Here is an 18,920-nt window from a genome sequence, read left to right as displayed (position 1 = left end):
TAACTTCTCAGTTCATTCTAGTTCTTTTTCGTTTTCGTGCTTCTTGCATTTGGGTAACGAAATTTAAAGGGAGAGCATGGAATCAGTGTAGTACAACCACAGACCCCAAGCCTGTTGGAGTGGCAAGAGTTTTCCTAAGATGGGCCTCGCCGGCCCGCAGAGATCCTGCAGCTGCTTGGGGCCAAGGTCCTCAGCCCAGGGGCCCTGTGTCTGAATCAAATACTCTACTCCTGCCCGTGCTGCCATTGCAGAGATCCTGGTTCCCTCTACCCCGCCGCTTGGCCCAACGCAGGTGTGGCCCGTGGAGAGCAGAGGGCTTCCAGGGCCAATGGCCAGTGGAACTGCTTAAGTTCAAGGAGACTAATGAGGAAAGGCGTGTTGTTCAGATTGCATTTTAACATGGGTTGGGAATAACACTGGCTGTAAAAACATGATCAGAAATCTGCAAAATCAACACTCTTTCTTCCTGGTAAGCATGAAAGCCTGGCAGCTGCACCTCCCTCACACGTGTTTGGCCAACTGTCGTTCAGGACATCATGCCTCCCGCAGTGGTGTCTGGGAGCTGACTGAAGCCAGGATTGGCATTCCAGCTCTTTGCTGGTGGAACAGGGCGTTTCAGGGCTCTCAAGAGCTGTACCCGTTCAGGTTGTCATTGAACTTAAACTGGAGCACGTACGCACCCATCTGGGGTTACATGGACACTCAGATACGGCCCCACGTCCCTGGTCTGGCTTTGCCAAGTCAAGACCCAGTGCAGGTGGAGGAATGGATCTCACTTAGAGGTGATTTGTGGGTGATTTCTTTTCCGTCAGAATCCTCACCCTCTCAGTCACCCCTAACCTCTGTTATACAAGAGAATTTTGTTTATTTCGGAGAATCAGCCCACACACAGGCTTGAAGCAAGTCCAAAAGGAACATTTGCCACTGTACGAAAACGCGTCTCATCTTGCTACTCTTTGATGAGAACTGGTGCATCCCTTCTATTCACCCCTCCACCCCCTTCCCCCAGGGGCCTAAATCCTATGTAGAAAACTTACTGTATGGGAATTTACTGGTTTCTTTCTCGAAATGGAAACTAGTGCCTGACTTTCTTAAGGAAAGCAGAATTGCTTTATCTGCGCTCTCATTTTTCTTTTTTTCCTAGGAGTTTTCATGAATCTTCATAAGGAGATGGCTTAGGGACAGTTGTGGAGAAGAATGCGGCAGTAATTAAGAACCAGTATTCCTGGGACAGAAGCCCACGAGGAGCCTATGGCTAAAATGGGAAGTAAAGGGCTGGGTGATAAGGCCGCAGGTAGATTCACTGCTGGCCAGATTACCAGAACAGCTAGCTCCCCGTTCTCTATGAGGGAGACCGCTCGTTGCAGACCTCGGGTTGTGCCGGGTTTCTATCCCAGTCAGTGTTTTTTCTCAGACACTCGGAGCTGTAGAGGACAGCCATATGAAATGCACAGATCTCTTAGGGCCGGGAGAGAGAGAGCTTACATTTCAAAGAGTAATCAGAACCCAAAAAGCTCTTTTAAGATATGTCCAGCATCTAGGTTATAAAAAAAAAAATCTCGTATGTGTAGGATGGGGGTGACCTGATTTTAAAAGAAGCTCTTACGGGGGGAAAAAAGACTCATTTTGGAAGATCAGAAAAAGAGGCAGGTCCCTCTTAGAAGGATGGAGAGGGCAGTAGGTGGTTCTTGAGCTGGATGCCCTGACCGTTTTAGGTTTCCTTCTGGAGCTACCACTCCCACCCCCCAAGGTAAAGCTGGGCGGGTACATGCCCCTTCTGCCTGCAGGCACCGCAGGTCCAGTGTGAGTTGGCTTTGGTTCGTTCTCCTCCCTGGCCTCTCTGAGAAACCACCACCTTGCCCACACAAAGCCTTTTTCATGCCTGCACTGGCTTTTCCAGGCAGGGGTCTGAGCTCTTCTTATTTCTGAGGGTTTCCTCATCAGGCCCTAGGCCCTGGAGCTGACAGCTGCCTTTGTTTTGGAAAAAAAAATCTGCAACATGGTCTGTAGAAAATGGATAAATGGAGCACTTTGTTTTCCTGTTTTAAACTTAAAGACAGATCTGTTCTGCCAATGCAGAAAGTAATTAGAGTATGAGTTCAGTTCCTTAGCGCATCAGTTAAGTAAGGGTGGCAGGAAGAAGGTACAGGTGTGAGAGGGGAATAAAACGGGAAGCTGTGGGGGGGCGGGGAATAAAACGGGAAGCTGGGGGGGCAGCTAGTGACAGGTGGGCGGGGAGAGAGGGGCAAAGAGACTTGCACAGGAAGAAACAAGACACAGTCAGAAAATAACAATATCAGGTGAAACCAATTTGTCGTAAGGCCTCCGCCCCATTGCAATTTTATGTCTAGGAATTCTGGGGAAATCCCAATCACTATCAAAAAAGGGTTTGTTTTTTCTTTGTCATTGTACCATGTAGTTACAATAGGACAACCTGACCTGCCTGTCCTCACAGAAAGAAATTTTTATTGATGGTTTAAGAAGCTAAGGCCCAGTTTAATACTTTGGAAAATATTCCTTCTCCCTCAAAATAAAAGCCTTATGATCACTGGATGAATCCAAAGAGTTAATGAAAATTCTGTTTTTATTGATATATGGATATACATATGCACATATGTCAGAAGAAACTACCTCCAAACCATCCCATGGTTCTCTCTGGATAACTGTTTTCCTCTTTTTCTCCCTTTTTTGGAGGAGGAAAAAAGTTATTAAAACATAACTCTGGAAAATATGGAGAAATAATATCATTGATTTAAAGTATTCCCCCCAACCCTAAGTATTGTTTTTTTAATAAAAACTTAAGTTGGAAAATAGATGCATCCAAGGTACCCTAGCCCCTCCCCCCTTTCTTCCTTTTAAAAGTTGTAGTTTTTATCAAAGTTACATATGTGTATAGTTTCAAGAATCAAATAGTTCTACAGGACCACACAGGTTCCAGTCTCCTTACCTCCACCCCATTCCTCAGTGGCATTCACTTAAAAATCTTTCTTTTTTTTTTTAGATTTTATTTATTTGACAGGGAGAGAGACAGTGAGAGAGGGAACACAAGCAGGGGGAGTGGGAGAGGGAGAAGCAGGCTTCCTGCCGAGCAGGGAGCCCGATGCAGGGCTCGATCCCAGGACCCTGGGATCATGACCTGAGCCGAAGGCAGATGCTTAACGACTGAGCCACCCAGGCGCCCCATTCACTTAAAAATCTTAACAGATTCTTCTAGTATTTACTTCCACATTTTCAGTAACTTGCATGTGTTGCTACTTTGGGGCATTATCTGTTGACTCCTCACCACATAAGATGAGCATTTAGCTCTTCCCTCTCCCTGTATACTATCCCCTTTTGACTCTGGAGGAAGAAAAATCCTGTCCTCTCTAAAAGTCCTGAGTATCATGACTTATCCGAGAGGGACAAAGGATCCTTACATGGAGTGACATACACATCTTTTGGCTTTTCGTGATCTTGCCAACAAGACTTTTAAAGTCTGTCCAAAATTCTAAGCTCTTGGTTTGAATTGATCCTTGTGTTGTTACTAGCTCCATGGACCAACCAATACCAAGAACCTGTTGGAATCTGAATTGAATTAGGGCATCTCCTGGATGTTGTTTTTTTGGACCAAATATCAACTCATTTTGTTATCCTTTGCTTTTCCATAAAAGAGTGTAGAGAAAATCCACCATCCTAATTTATGGTGGGCCATTGTTTGCCAGACTTGGGGTCTTGGACACTCTCAAGGAGATAGCTTCTGTCTCTATTTGACTGGTGATATCCAAAGTTTGTGAGATGGTGGTAGAAATACTTGTATCCTGGGAACCCTCAGGAATTTATGGGAAGTCCTAAAAGTGCTCCCTTTTCCAGAAAAGCTGCTGCAGTCCAGTCTCCGGGTAGAGCATGTGGACTCTACTCTGAGTCTCAAGAGTTTCACTTTGTTCCCGGAGCCACCCACAGACACCTCTGCATTCTTTGTCCAATTCTAGAGGCCATTCCTTTGGCCTCATCTATTTTCTCCAGGCTCGTGAATGACTCCTACCTCCTCTCCTTTGCCTCTATTTATGGCCCTTCTGAGTTCTGGAGGAGACTTTGCTGGGCTACAGCAGTGATCTTCCGGTCTTTCTCACTCATGAGGAATGAGGGAAGGGAACAGGGTGGGACTTCCACTGTAAGAAATGAAGACTCTGAATCTTAAAGGTGTCAGGGACCTTGGAAACCACGTGGTTGGTTCAGCTCTGCTTGCCTACTTCCCAGCAGTGAGGGGGCCACTCTTTCGAGAGGCTGCCCCTTTCAATGTTGGGTGGCTCATCTCATTGGGAAGTTCTTTCCTACTGGACTGATGTCCTTGTCTGGGACTCCACTAAACAGGTGAGGGCAAACTTGAAGGTCCAGTTTGTTGAAACTAGTCAACAAATTATTCCCCCCATTACTCTTGTATAAGCAGTATTAAAAATGATTTTAAGAGGCAGCTATAAAAGATGCTGGTAAAAATTAATGTTTTCTAAGCACCAAGTGTGTTGCCAGAGAGGTTCAGTTTTGTTTTTCTTTTTCATTATGATTTGGATTTATTTGAGTCTGATAGAATGGTATCAGTGACAGGAGGAATAATTACAGTATCTTCTGAAATCCTGTCCTGGAACCCCACCAGGAACTGACCCAGATTCATGCCAAGGAACACATCATAGGTTTGGGGTTTTTAAAGATGTGTTTTTAAAAATGCTTGTTTGAAATGCTAGACTTTTTGATACTTAAAGAACATTGTTTTAGAGGGTGTAGTTCTTTTTTGATCCTCGGAGTTTAAACTTCTTAGTTCAGGGGTGGCCATAGTGATCAATCCTATATTGTGAGTTTAAGAGGCCTCTGAGAAGCAAGACCAGCACACGTGTGTGTGTGTGTGTGTGTGTGTGTGTGTGTGTGTGTGTGTGCACGCGTGCCCACACCTATCTCCCCTTTCATCAACCAGGTCTAAATTTTCCTCAATTCTTACTGCTTTTACGGATTCTTCAGAAATGCTTGCCATCTTAGGAAAACTGGGTATAATCTTTAAATAAAAATGACTTGCCATAAAGAGAGACTGGCAGCAATAAATCAACATGTTAACATTGGTAGTTGGATTATTGTGTTTCCTTTGAGACTTCCTGTTTTCCCAGCTTTCTGTGATGAACATATATTAATCTATATTAGAGAAAATTATTTGGGGGTGGGGAGAAAGCATGGTTGCTTTTAAACTCTTTCCTAGTCTGCCAATGAGGTAACAAGGTGGAGAATGCAGGACGGATAACAGATTGGAACCCAGGGACGCTGGGAGCCAGCGCTACCATGGGAACTGTTGTCCTCTCTTTTTATCATCAAAGATGCCTCTCTTTTATTTTTACTTTTATACTTATTTGTCTTCTAAATTTCCCTGATTTGAAAGATTTCATCTAACCCAACATTGTGTTTATTAAGTAGTAAGTAATCCCCCATAGTTGATCCCTCCAACATAGACTAACTGCCTGTAAGAATTGCCTGGGTTACTTTATGGAGTTGATGCTCTTCCAGCTGGGGGGGAAGGTGTGATGTTGGCCCCCCTGTTAGGCACTCATCTATGTTCTCCATCTTTCTGGCTGCCGGTGTGGGACTTTCCGAGCCGAGGACCCAAGGTTGGGGTTCTGCAGTTAGAGCTCTTCTGTGTTTTGGGCCCAAGACCCTGTATTCCCTCCAGTACTGGTATCTCTTCCCATAAAACCTGCCTTGGTTTCATTTCTAATGCAACAACATCAAAACAGCCCCAGACCAATAATACAGTAAGGCTTCGTGACTGTGCTAACCTTTTTCTGCCTCGTCATTATCATCATCATGGTAATAACAGTTGGCATCAGTTGAGCACATACTGAGTGCCAGATCCTGTGTTAGATGTCGATCTCATTTGATCTTTACAACTCCTCTGAGAAGCAAAGACTGCTCATCAGCCCCCATTTTATTGATGGGGGAAACAGGTTCCGAGAGGTTGAGTAATTTGTCCAAGGTCATGAGGCCAAAGAGCCACAAAGCCAGAATTTAAATTGCTTCTCTCTCACACCCTCCATACCTTTTCTCTAATCCCTTTCCTCTTTGGTCTGCTCTTTCCAGACCAGGACCTCAGCTTCGGATCTTCCTCACATCCCAACACATCACCTGCTCGTGGGTCTGGAGTGGGTGGGCTCGGGGTTCATGGGTCCTCAGCAGGAGGCGCGGGGAAGGTGGCCAGACTCTGACAGTGGAGGCTCGGGGCCGTGGCTGGGCTTATCCCTGAGCGTGTGAGACTGCAGCTGGGACTTGGTCTCTCCTTCTAATTTTCCACTTTGAGAGTGGGGCTGTAAGGGGTGCATGAAGGTATTCCCCAGCCACAGAAAGGATGACTCCCTGCCTCCAGTGCTGTTTAATTCCCTCTGGGAGTTGGGGGCGGTGGGCAGAGAAAGCCTCAAATCCCTTTCTTCTGGAAAGGTGAGGAAGCTAGGGGAGGTAACTTCTCTGCTCACAGGATGACCTCGGCTCCATTCCAAGGAGAGCGTGTGGAACAGGGATTCTTAATTTTTGTTGGGTCATGGACCCCTTTGAGAACCTGATGAAAAGTTTGGACTCCTCCCTAGAAAAATTATAGTAATAATAACTAACATTGTGTTGTGAGCACTTAAACAGGTATTACCTCTTTTAATCCTCCTCCTAACCCGATGAGGTTTAGGTAGGTACTCTTGTTTTCCCTGTTCTACAGACAAGGAAACTGAGGCATTGCGATGTTAAATGGCTTGCCTGTGGACACATGTTTAGAAAGTGGTAAGGCCTTTGCATATGCTATCAGTTGGACCCCAGGAGCTAGAGTACCTCAGTTCTAGAGTACAAACCACCTCCTGCATTGCTTACAGATGGAAATGTGTATGTGTAATAAGATAGCAGGTGGATACCACTCCCCCACAGCTGGTGATCAACCTGCTGTCATGGTGGTGGAGGAAGGAAAGGCTGCTCTTGGCTCCCCTTTGCAGAATCTTCCCCCATCCTCTTGGACCAGTTAGGTGCATCTGCGTGGGGTTTCTAAGTGTCCCAGCTTTGCGGGGATCCCACACAGTTATCTAATTGGCATTTAATGGTGGGTGGGGAGTCGGACAATCTGGGCTTCTCTCCTGGTTTTGCCCCTCCAAGCTGTGTAGCTTGGGGAGTCATTCAGACTCTTCTGAGCCAGTCTGCTCATCTGCAAACTAGAGCAGATGAACTCTGGCCTTCATTAGGATAAGGAAGGTCTTACCACTGTGGGAGGAAGGCAGTGCCCTTAAGCAAATGGCCGGTGCCAAGCAGTGTGCACATCGTTCTGTTAAGATTAATGAACCCAGAGACTGATCTGTGGCTGCTGACCATGCTTGACGACTGCAGCTTTAGAAGATACAGAGAGTATTTTCATAGAGTGGCAATCGGTGATCCTAATGAGATTTTGGAATAGTTTGTACTCTGTACTTGTCTGCCTGTCTGCCTTTCTGTTCCCCACCTGTTTGTTCATGACCCCCCACAGCAGGTTTCCCTCAAATCATAGATACCTGGGATGTTAGTTCTGGAAGGGAACTCCGATCACCTGTGGCCAGCCTTCTCATTTTGCAGGAATGGAAATAGGCTCAGAGAGGTATAGGAACTTGTCCAAGACCACACAGCTAATCCATGGCAGAGCCAGAACTTAGGTTAGCAGTCTTTCATTTGTGCCGTATGGCTGTCCCTGTGTCCATCGGACACAGCTCTGCATCAGTTTTTACCTTGTGTGGCCCTCATCCCCTCTACTTGCTTCCTTGAAAGTAGAGGCTGGGTTATTCTTTTTTTTTTAATTTGAGAGGGAGGGAGGGAGAAAGGGAGGGAGAGAGAGAGCAAGCGAAAGCATTAGAGCACGGGGAGGGAGAAGCAGACTTCTCGCCAAGCAGGGAACCTGACATGGGGCTCGATCCCAGGACCCTGAGGTCATGACCTGAGCCAAAGACACACGCTTAACTGAGTCACCCAGGTGCCCCGAGGCTGGGTCATTCTCATCATAGTTTCTCCCTCTTTCTCACTGCCTCACTGTGTGGTGAATGAAGGAGCCACGCCATCTGCATGAGCAGAGCCATCTCAGGAGACCTTTATGGCGCTAGGCCCACAGGCTTCACACATTCAGATCCGGGTAACTTCTCCATGCACCGGGATGAATTTCTGCTGTTGACAGAGATCTGGGAGCTCTCCCTCTCCATATACTACTTTATCCCCATTCATGTAATGGTGGATATACCCCGCCGATGTGTTCCCGGAAGCTCTGGGAAGCCAAGCTTGGTTTGTGAATGGCTGTGCTGGTGCTCTCGATCCAGCGGAGGTCTGAGCTGGATATAAAGAGCATCTTTTCTGAAGCTGGGCTGGCTGATCTGAGTGGTGACAAAGCACCACGGGGCATTCACACTGTTGAGCTTGCCCTGCTCCTTGCCACAGGCCCTGTGAATGTCCATGGGCTTTCTCTTCTCTTTGCTGAACAGTTTGCCCAGTTACCCTACCTTCTTAGGAGAATTTTATCTTGGTTACCTCCGTTGCTGGCCCGTTTTCATCTAGAGTTGGGGCAACAGATAGAAGCAGAGTTGGAGGACCAGGAACTGGGGGTGGGGTGTGTGTGTGTGTGTGTGTGTGTGTGTGTGTGTGTGTGTGTGTAAGTGTAAAGAGGAGCTGTATTTGTATCTGAGAAGGCCCAATGCTTGTGTGACAGAAGAAGGCATGCGGGAGAAGGGTAAAGAGAGGGAGGGAGAAGTGTTTATGGGATTGGGAAGAGTGGGGAGGAGGAGAGGAGTCAACTTGGAAGAATAGTTGCTGTCTGTCTGAGGGATACAAGTGGTAGAGAAGGGGGAAGAGTTTTAAAGATCGTTCCTGGTGCATTAAGACTTCCGTTCTCTCCTGTTGGTGTTCAATAAGAAATGCAATAACATTTTGAATTTTTGTTATGTTTAGACTGGATTGTTTGCTTATGTGGCCACCAAGTGGAGACTGGGCTACTAGGAGACCAGGTTATGTTGACGTTTCTGGTGTGTTCTGTCTGGGAGACAGAGGCTGAGTGGGGGGCAGAAGAGTGTGAGAAGCAGACTCTAGAGTGGGGGTGAGCTGGGGGAAGTGGCCTGTGGTGGGGTTTGGTGTGCCAGAGTCCGCGTGCAGCTTGTGTTCCTCTCCCCTCTGAACGAACTCCTACATCATTTTCCTGCACTAAAAATAAAGAAATATGTCCGAGTTCTCAGATTCAGTGCTTAATCACTTTGGACCCTGTTTGCAAAAAAAAAAAAATACAAGGCAGTTTGGACGTAGTGGGGAGGGATGCAGCGATTCATTCAGATTGTATTTTTTCCAGAGAGAGGAAGTTTGCCCTAAGAAAAAGGACAAGGTTGAGTTTCTTGGTTGTGTTTTACTGACGGAACTTTTATTGGAGAAGATTATTTAAATGTTTGTTCTCCAAGAAATTGCTCTCTTGTACTGGTTTGAGATGGAGATGGCTTAGCACACAGGGTTTTTAAAGCAAGGGAAGGACCGGTGCCTGGCTTAGGTAAAGAGAGTTCTTTCTTCTGCCAGCATGCCTGGGGGTTCAGTTGATGTGTGCGCTCTGCCCGTTCCGCGTGCGCATCCAGTAAGAGGACTTCCTGCAGGCCCTGAGGAAACAGGCTGTTGGACCATGCAGGTCTGTGCATCACGTCCTGGCCCCTTTCTGGGCTCCGAGGAGAGCAGGAGAGACGCTTCTGGAGAAGAGCCCCAAGCTTTGGCCCGATATTGAGAAAGTTCAGGCGAGCGTTGGTGCTTTTGGGAACCAGGCAAGGGCAGAAAGAGGACCTGCCCTCGTTCCTCTCATGTTGCTGGTGGGAGTGCTCAGCAGCACAGTTGTTGTTTTTGTTTTAGCCCAACTGCCAAGCTATTGGGCACCTTGAAATTACCTATCTATATTTTTTGATCCTCTTAAGGGGCCTTATGTGAGGGCAGGAAGTGTCAGTGGCCTTCTGGTGTTTGGAACAATGTCCAGGGCAGACGGTCATTTCCTACCTAGCTTTAAAAGCTGTTAGGAACGCAGCATTCTGCAGGGGAAAGGCCCTGCTCAGTTCCTGGCCTGTCCGGGGCCACACCTGCCTCGTTCAGGCTGGCCCAACTCTGGCCAGGGAAATCTCGATGTGGCTCTGATGATGTTGGTCACAGTTCTCAGCCGTGTGTTTCTCAGAGGGACTCCTAGAATGCTCCACGGTTCTTGTAAGTAATGCATATACCAGGTGGACAGAGTCGGGGTCTCTGGGGGATGGGGGCCTTCCAGGTGATTCCTTTGTACCCTCTGGGTGGAGAACCACTGTGCCATCTGCAGCCATTGTGTAGAAGTGGGCATTTTGCTTGGTAAATTTGATGCCAGGAGATCCTGGGTTCAGATTTTAGGGCCTTAAGGAAGTCGGAGAAGGGAGGGTGCAGGTGTTGAGTACCAGCTGTTGGAAGATGCCAGGCCTTTTTTATTTACACTCAGCCCAGTGTGCTGGATGTTATGATGCTGGGTACAGGGGAGGAAACAGTGTCAGATTCGTAACTTGCTTAGGATCGTGCAGTTGAGTTGGTAGGTGGAGACCAGGCTTGACCAAAGTCCTAATTGTTTTTTTTCCATTATGGCTGGCATCCCCATGCTGGAATGTTGAGCGTCTCCTCGAGCATGGCTGTGAAATAGAAGGATGATATGAGCCATACATGTTAAGATTTTCTAGAAGCCACATTGAAAATGTAAAAAGAAGCAAGTGAAATTAATTTTAACTACAGATTTTCTTTAACCTAGTATATCTAAAATATTTCAGTATTTAATCAGTATAAAAAATGTCACTGAGATATTTTACATTCCTTATTTCCATACCAAGTCTTCAAAATCCAACGTGTATGTCACCTTCCCAGAACGTCTCTAGTCCCACTAGCCACATTTCAAGAGCTCAGTGGCCCTGTGTGGCCAGTGAGTACGTACAGGACAGCAGAGCTCTAGCATCTCTGGACTGGAGAAGTGTGTCCTGCCCTGCTGCTCAGGGTAGCCAGGGGTTTCTAAGTTAATGGTTTACAAAGGCCATAGGATGAATCAATGCTGGGTAGTCTGCATGAATGTCACCTGAAGGAGGGGGGTATTATAAGTCCTCAGTCTAGGGTCCCAGGTGATTCTTCTGGGTAACCTGACTGGAAACAGCTGCACTAAAAGCATTCACTGGGCCATTTCCCTCGGTTCTGTGGCTTTGCCCCGCCCCCTTTCAGGGACACTTGCATTCCAAGCACGTTCTCTGGGGGTGGGGTGGTGGTGTGATGGGAAAGGTGGGGGAATGTATGCCCTGAGGGCCCTTTTCCTCCCTTACTAAATAGAACTTCAGTTTCAATGGGAAAAAAAAGGACTGCTTATTTATCTGGATGTGATCATGCATAAGGGGTGGGACCTTCCTTCTCGGTGGCTGAGAGCAGGATCCTCTGTTCTCAGGAAAGGTAAGATGAAAAGAATAAAAATATTTAGGGGAGAATGGGATACTGTGTATACTTAAGCTGTGTTTTTTTCCAGAGGTTTGGTTTTAAAATTTATTTGCTGACTTAGTGGAAGAAATCTGGTCCTAAAGAGTTATAGTCCTGGGGTCCAAACCTCAAATGCCTCAGAGGTCCGCCAGGTGACAGGTGGTGAAGGGCCAGAGATTCCAACTCCAATCTTAGGAATGTTCTTCACTTCCACAAAGATTGTGGTCTCCCTTTTTTCTGGAAATACAGGACCCTGTTGGTCTGTCATTTTCTTACTGTTGAGAGACAAATATTTCTGTAAGGGAACAGGCAGTGTAAGCATTGTGATAAATGGCAGTGACACTTACTTGGTGTTTAGAGAGACGGATCTGAGAGCCATGCGCCTTTAAGGGGGCATAGCTACTACCCAGTCCATCCAATTGCTGTCTTTGAGGCCCACCGTTACCAGATCTTGTTATTTTAAGGAGAAGCCACACATCTAGAATATTTAAAAGGTAATAGCTTGGCCTTTTTTTTTTTTTTTTTTTTTTAAATTTAGAAATACAGTTGAGGGGCGCCTGGGTGGCTCAGTCAGTTAAGCGTGTGCCTTCGGCTCAGGTCATGATCCCAGGGTCCTGGGATCGAGTGTCGCATCAGGCTCCCTGCTCAGCGGGGAGTCTGCTTCTCCCTCTGCCTGCCACTCCCCCTGCTTGTGCTCTCTCTCTCTCTCTCTCTCTCTCTCTGACAAAGAAATAAAATCTTAAAAAAAAAAAAAAGAAAAAAGAAATACAGTTGAATCTTGAACAACACAGATTTGAACTACATGGGTTCACTTAACCCAGATTATTTACAGTACTATAAATGTATTTTTATTTTTTTTTATTTTTATTTTTTTTTAATATTTTATTTATTTATCTGACAGAGAGAGACACAGCAAGGAGGGAACACAAGCAGGGGGGTGGGAGAGGGAGAAGCAGGGTTCCTGCCGAGCAGGGAGCCTGATGCGGGGCTCGATCCCAGGACCCTGGGACCATGACCTGAGCTGAAGGCAGCCGCTTAACTGACTGAGCCACCCAGGTGCCCCTATAAATGTATTTTTAATTCCTTAATGATTTTCTTAACATTTTCTTTTCTCTAGCTTTATTGTAAGAGTATATAATACATATAACATAAAATATGTGCTCATTGGTTATGTTATCGCTAAGACCTGGTCAACAAGAGGCTATTAGTAGTTAAGTTTTGGGGGAGTCAAAAGTTATACATGGATTTTTAACTGAGCAGGGGTTGGTGCCCCTAACCTCTGTGTTATTCAAGGGTCAACTGTAGGTATAGATTCACAGGAAGTTGTTTAAAAAAAAAAACAAAAGTCCAGGGGTTCCTGTGTGTCCTCCCAGCTTCGGCCATTGGTAACACCTTACGTAAGTATAGTACAGCATCAAAACCAGGAAATGGATACTGTTGCAATCTACAGCCCTTACACGGCTTTTACTAGTTCAGTTTATATATGCACTCAGTGTGCGCATGCATGTGTGTGTTCTGTGCAATTTTATCAAGTGCAGATTTGTGTAACCACCTGTACAGAGAAAGTCTGGCTTTTCGATTCTGCAGATAACATCAAAAACTCTGTTTAGGTCTAAAGTACATGCCATAGGCCTGGTGTGGCCTTGCTGAGCCTCCAGTTTTCAACCTCTGTTCTAGTCTCACCCTTTCTTTCTTTTTTTAAAATTTGTGTAACAGAATTCACTACTTTAACCCTTTTAAAGTATTTAATTCAGTGTTTTTTAGTATATTCACAATGTTGTGCAACTGTTAACACTATCTAATCCAGAACATTTTCATCACTCCCTAAGAAACCTGTATCCATTACCATTCGCTCCGTCCCTCCCTCCCCTTAGTCCGTGGCAACCATGCATCTACTTTCTGCCTCCTTGGACTTGTCTCTTCAGGATATTTCATACAAATGGAATCCTGGTACTCTATGTCCTGGTCTTCTGTGTCTGACTAGCCCTTTCATTTTACAGAGAATGAGAAGTGGAGCCAGAGAGGGAAAGTGATGTACCCATTAGTATACTGTTAGTGAGTGGCCAAGACTGGACTTGAACCCAGAACCAGTACTCTTAGTACCATACCTTTCTGCCTCTCACCATTCAGCTGTTTGTTTTTATAATATGATGATAAAACTACTTGGTCTTAATAAGCATGCTAACAACAGAATGTCTTCTGTTACTTGTGCTGAGTGTTAAGGTTCTTCATGGAGTCACTGTGGAAATGAAAACTGTCAAAAAGAAAATAAGATAATTCACTTAAGTATGCTTTTACTGGGTACCTATTGTGTACCAGGCTCAGGGCCAACAGGGATGAGTTAGATTGGACCCTAACCATCAAGGAGCAGTCCACTGAGGGAAACAAAAGAAAGAGTTTCAGGATATTAGGGTAAATATCATGACTGTGGGGTAGAGGGGAAGGGTAGCAGGCCGAAAGCTCTGGGGGCTTTGAGAGGTGAGAGGAAGCTAGCAGGTCCTGAGGCAGCGGGAGAGACCTGAGCAGAGGTTTCAACTTGAGGAGTGGTAGTTGCACACACCTGAGCTGTGAGCTGATTAGTGGTGATGGGGGTGGAAATGGGGAACTGGATATTGGTGATACAGCTGGAAGAGTGGGCTTGGGTCAGAGTCCTGCAGGTCAACTACCCCTGTGGATGTCTGTATTTTGCAAGCTCATAATGGCTGAATGGAAGCAGAGTAGGAGAAGCCGAACTTGGGAATTGAGTCTCCAGGGGGAATACCCAAGTCTGAGCAGTTGGGGTAGGGAGTGGGATATGCAGCGGTAGAATCAGTATCTAAGTATCAACGAGAGTAAGGAGAATCAAGGCAAGAGAAACCAGGAGACCATTCCAGAAGCCATGCCATGATGAAGTCATGCCATAGAACATGTTTGGAGGGCTCTCAGCTCTGTTTCCAGTGGCCTGTCTCCACCTCCTTGCTCACCCACTTACTGAGCACTTGCTTTGTGCCAGGAACTATTGTGGTGCTGGGTTTGCAGCAATGAACAAGTCAGGCAAGATTCCTGCCGCCTGGAGGGAAGCATGGATAAGTTAAGGTTATTACAGGTTGTGATAGTCCTATTGAGAAAGTAGCTTTTGCTGGTGGGACTAAGATTAGGCAGTTAGGGCTGGCCTGAGTCAAGAGGTGATATTGGATCTGAGTTCCCCATGGTGAGAATACCCCAGCCATGGCAAGACACAGGGAAAGAGCTTCACAGGCAGAGAGAACAGCAAATGCAAAGACCGTAGAGGGAAGGAGCCTCTGGCCTTCTGCAGGGGGAGTACTCTGGGCTTTGTCAAGATTTTCTCGGGGTGGGGGGGCACAAATCAGGACAGGTATTTTGTGGAGGTATCCTGTCTCAGGAGTGGAGGGGGGCCTGGGAGGGAATCTTTGTGAGGAAGAAAACTATATCCCAGTGGAAGAAAGTATGAAGTCACTCATACTTAAATGATTCATTTAAAGTAGGCGTGCTTTTTTTTTTTTAATAAGGGGAGCTAAAAATTATTTTGCTATTTTTCAACTAATTTTATTCTATTTTATGAGCTTTGTGTCGTTCACAGAACTTGGAAACCTTCATTGTGCTTCCTACTGAATCTGAAGTAGGTGGGAGGGCTTTAAAAAGTTCCTCCAAACCCACTTTCCTCTGCCAATGGGTGTAGAGGGAGGACAGCTGGGCAAGGGACCAGAGGCGATTCCTGTTTGAGCTACCTTGGCATCGAGTATTTGGGCATGGTCCCAGTGGGATTTGTTCTGGGATATAGGGAAGTACTTTCCGGGCCAAAAAAGTTCATTTTGCATATATTAGAAAATCATCTTAAATAAAATGATATATACTGCACAAAAGAAATAAAGATAATTATTTTTATTTGATTCCTTCCCAAGTTGGTCAGCCTCAAGGCCAGTTGGGGATTTTCTCCAATTCTAGACTAGCTTTCTGAGCAGTTCTTCTGAGTCCACTAAATTAGTGGGCTAATTAGTGGGGGCCTAGATTTCAGAGTCTAGTGGCAGACCTAAGTAGTTAGGGGATGGGTTAGCTTGATCATACTTCAGTTGGGAGATATGAAATTTGAGGTGTATCTTGAGGGAATCTGGAGGGTTTGAAGGCATCATATTGGCATACAGTGATTAGTTGGGCAAACAAGCAAAAGACTCCTTACCAGGTAAACAACAAAGGAGGTAAGCATGAGTAAGTGCTTGTGCTATGGAGAGGTACATAGTGCTCTGAGGACCTGTAACCCTAGAGGCTCCCATTGGACTAGACCTATTTGGATGGTCTAGATTGGTAGGAATGAAGGTGGCTAATGTGACTTCCACAACACCTAGCATTGTTCTATATTCTTGGGGTAGGGTAGACAGGAGGAGGTAAATGAGAGAGGTAATGGTTCCAGGTGTTTGGCGTTTGGCGATTTCTTTTGGAGGGATAAGTCAAAGAAATGTCTTGTTTTAGGCAAGGGCATAATGGTACTGCAGGAAACAATGGATTGCCTAAAAATTGATGACCCCCAGAAGGGGCAGATTAGTATCTTGAGCTTTTCCTAGACTTCCTGTCCCACCTACACTCTTCCAAATTTGCATTATGGCTCAAGTGGAGGACCCTGAGGCTGGCGGGGATGCGTAAGAGTATCCTCCTTCTGGTGAAGGATACTATGGAATGCTGCTGGGCCTTGCGATCAGGAAGGCTGATGTTGGTCAGCTGCGGGTTTCTCTGGTGCTGGGCTGTCTGAAGGTCACCTGGTAGCATCTGGTGATGTCAGGAGAGAGATCTTTTTAGGTTGGCCATTCACGGAACCAACTTATTCCCGTCTGTCATCTTCGTGGCGCACAGCATTTACTTTGCCATTCTTGGCTTGAGATTGCTCAGGCCATCAGTTAACCACAGAGTGGAAATCTGGAAGGAGAAGTGCTCAGCTGGCGTGGCAGGTTTCTAGGCATTGCATTGATCTTCAGTGTCTTCTCTTTGGTGGGCAGTAAGGACTTGAGGCAGAGTACTTTGTGCCTTGGAGCTGTTCCTTGAAGGCCACCTTGGTGACTGGATGCTCCCAGACCCTTTGCCCTACAGGGTGAGCCTGCATAGGTATGAGGGCTCCGATCTGCTGAGACTGGAATCTGGAAGCAGTGGCACCGGGTCACCGTATGCAGGCATTCTATGCTTATGTATTTAGAATAAAACGAGTTAAGTGATGGTTCTCTTAATGTGATGTAGGGAGTGGCCAAACACACTAAGAATGTGCAACGCCCCCGAAGCCTGGATCCTTGCATCCTGCCTGGAGGATGCTGAATTAATGACCTCGAGGAGATTTTCTGGAGCTCCTGAAGCCTCTGAGTGAAAGATACTTTTTTCCAAATGGGAAGGACTCTGGGCATCAGAATCACCTGAACAATGCCTGGGCCTCCAAATCAGAGATTCTGATTTAATGAGTCGGGGGCCCAGGAATTTTTTTTTCTTAGTGATTCTAATTGTCAGCCAGATTTGGGAACCTGCCCACCAGTGACAGATCCAGGGAAGTTCTTCCCACTCTTGAGGTGAATTTTGCCTCTTTGTTTGCTCATCTTGGTCTTGAACCCTGAGCAACCCTAACCATGCACACGTATTTGGTCTTCACTCCTCTTTATGTTCCTTTCCAAAATGTCTCTTTTGGGGTGCTGGCCCCTGGCTTTGCTTCAGCCTAGATTGGGGCTGGCGGCTCATCCCTATCCTATCCATGAGAATGGGAGAACTCCACCTGGGGATTTTGATGGGCAGATATTCTGGGACATTTTCTTACAAAACTTCCTGCTTAAGGCTTGACTGCATAGTAGATTCTGGCCATAGAAATCCAGGCCCTGAGGTAGATACAGGATGGGCTCATGACTGGCACAGGACAAAAAACTATCAGCTGTCTTCTCAGGGACATGACGGAAGTACTAAAAATACTAGAAGGGTCAGTATTTCTACCACCATGTTTCTTGGGCCTGGCAGACTCTGGGACAGCATTGGTTGCCCTGAGGGAGTCCTAGGTGGGCATTGCCAGGAATCAGTGCTGATAAATGGTGGCACTCTTGATATGGGCACTTGGCGAGATAAATGTCCACAAGTGTACATGACCTCTCAGCAGATGTTGGGTCAGGTGGCAGGGGCTTTTTTTTTTTAAGATTACTTATTTTAGAAAGAGCGTGAGTGGGGTGGGGGGCCTGGGGGGGGGGAGGGAGGAGAGTGAGAACCTCAAGCAGACTCCCCACTGAGCATGGAGCCTGACGTGGGCTCAGTGAGAGAGAGAGAGAGAGAGTGCCTAGATTGGCAGTCAAGAGACCTCTCACAATCCTGAGATCATGACCTGAGCTGAAACCAAGAGTCAGACACTCAACCAACTGAGCCACCCGGATGCCCCCAGGTGGCAGGGGCTTTTACGACTGACAAGGTAACACGAAATGTGGATGAGACCAAATTGGAGGGGCTGTTCACTCCTTGCTTTTGCCCATGTTGCCCCATGGCCTATAATTCCCACCCTCTCCTCTTTTCTCCCCCTGCCTGCTCCACTCCCCTCCCTGCTTTAGGATTTCCTCGGCATCTGTCCATGCTGGGAAGTGTCTATTCCCCTCAGCTGCACCAGGAGCCCCAGCCCAGTGCTCCTAGAGCACCGGTGCCTTCCCAGATCTTTAGGTTTACCCATTTGTGTTAGAACTGTTTTTGAGTATCAGATCTGTCTTTTACCTTGACAGAGCAGCTTAAGGGCAGGGACTGGATCTGGTTCATCTTTTTGTTTCCATCGCCTTGCACACTGCCTGGCGTGTAATTGGGTTCAGTAAGTATCTGTTGAGTGATCAATGAATCAGTACATTCTTTGAGGGGATGATATAAATAACTCCTACCAAGATCTTCTAGTTGAACATTGTTTATTATAGTCTAGTACCTCTATATAAGCTTATTTGTAGCCTTGTATTCAAAATGCATATCAAAGGACATTTTTCTAGCATAAAGAGTATTTCAGACAGTTTGGGACATTAACTGACCACTTTTGTAGTAATAGATGCGTGGTATTTATGAGACTTTTTTGTACTTAAAGGAGCAACTTTTTTTTTTTTTAAGATTTTATTTGTTTTTTTGAGGGAGAGAGAGAGCACTAGAGAGAAAGAGAGCAAGCCCAAGTTGGAGGCAAAGGAAGAGGGAGAAGCAGGCTCCCTGCTGAGCAGGGAGCCCGACCACACAGGGCTTGATCCCAGGACTCTGGGATCACAACCCGAGCTGAAGGCAGATGCTTAACCGACTGAGCCACCCAGGAGCCCAAGGATCCACATTCTTGAGACTGTCACATTAGGAAGTGAAGCCTTAGGGAACCTAATGGAATTTACCTTCATTTGTCAAAGAATAGAAGAGTATGGCAAGCCTTTCAGTAGAGCGGTTTGGATACTTCAACTCTATCTCCTTGACTTTAGTATTAG

The 18,920-nt window shown here is 46.3% G+C and overlaps 1 protein-coding gene across 46 annotated transcripts in view; it reads left to right on the top strand.

Moving 5' to 3' along the window:
* The window catches only part of SORBS1 (sorbin and SH3 domain containing 1), a 225,957-nt gene that overhangs the window by 43,141 nt on the left and 163,896 nt on the right, over positions 1-18,920 (top strand). Inside the window, exon 1 of one of the 46 annotated variants that reach the window (XM_032432252.1) lies at positions 8,698-10,215. The exons of 44 other annotated variants lie outside the window; for them this stretch is intronic. The gene's annotated coding sequence lies outside the window, so the exon portion shown is untranslated. Of the gene's footprint in view, positions 1-8,697; positions 10,216-10,800; positions 11,458-18,920 lie in introns of those variants that run through there. One more of the 46 variants, XM_032432251.1, reaches the window with a different exon arrangement.

The sequence above is a fragment of the Phoca vitulina genome, unplaced genomic scaffold (assembly GCF_004348235.1).
Source record: "Phoca vitulina isolate PV1807 unplaced genomic scaffold, GSC_HSeal_1.0 scaffold48, whole genome shotgun sequence".
Classification (NCBI taxonomy): domain Eukaryota; kingdom Metazoa; phylum Chordata; class Mammalia; order Carnivora; family Phocidae; genus Phoca; species Phoca vitulina.
The sequence above is the reverse complement of the archived record's forward strand: the minus strand, read 5'-3'. Positions and strand labels throughout refer to the sequence as shown.